The sequence below is a fragment of the Lithobates pipiens genome, unplaced genomic scaffold (assembly GCF_037356315.1).
Source record: "Lithobates pipiens isolate NorthernLeopardFrog02 unplaced genomic scaffold, aLitPip1_a1.2 Scaffold_8, whole genome shotgun sequence".
Taxonomy (NCBI): domain Eukaryota; kingdom Metazoa; phylum Chordata; class Amphibia; order Anura; family Ranidae; genus Lithobates; species Lithobates pipiens.
Genome location: NW_027507903.1, coordinates 631,270,528 through 631,271,154, shown reverse-complemented (window position 1 = coordinate 631,271,154; position 627 = coordinate 631,270,528).

Below are 627 nucleotides of genomic sequence, written 5' to 3'. Positions count from 1 at the left end.
TAGGGCTCCAAACCATATATATATATATATATATATATATATATATATATATATATATATATATATATATATATATATATATATATATATATATATATATATATATATATATATATATATATATATATATATATATATATGTGTGTGCGTGTGTGTGTGTGTGTGTGTGTGTGTTTTTTTTTTTTTTTTTTTTAAGTGCCGGTCTTTTTTTTGTTTATAGCACAAAAAATAAAAAACAGCAGAGGTGATCGAATACCTCCAAAAGAAAGCTCTATTTGTGGGAAATGAAAGGCTAACAATGTTATTTTGGTACAGTGTTGCACAACCATGCAATTATCGGTTAAATTAACGCAGTGCCATATTGCAAAAAATGACCTGGTCATGGGAGGGGGGGGGGGGGGCAACCCTTCCAGAAGTGGTTAGAATGTTGCAATGCCTCAGTAAAATTACAGAATGTTCTTTTATAAAACAAATAAAATAATCTTTTAATATAAAACATGTTTATTTTTATCAGAGTCATAAATAGGAACCAAAGGGATCTAGAGTACTCTCTATGGAGTCTTAATGTTCCTCAAAGAAAATATAAATATTGGGATGTAAAAGGGTTTATGATATGGTTGATGAGCA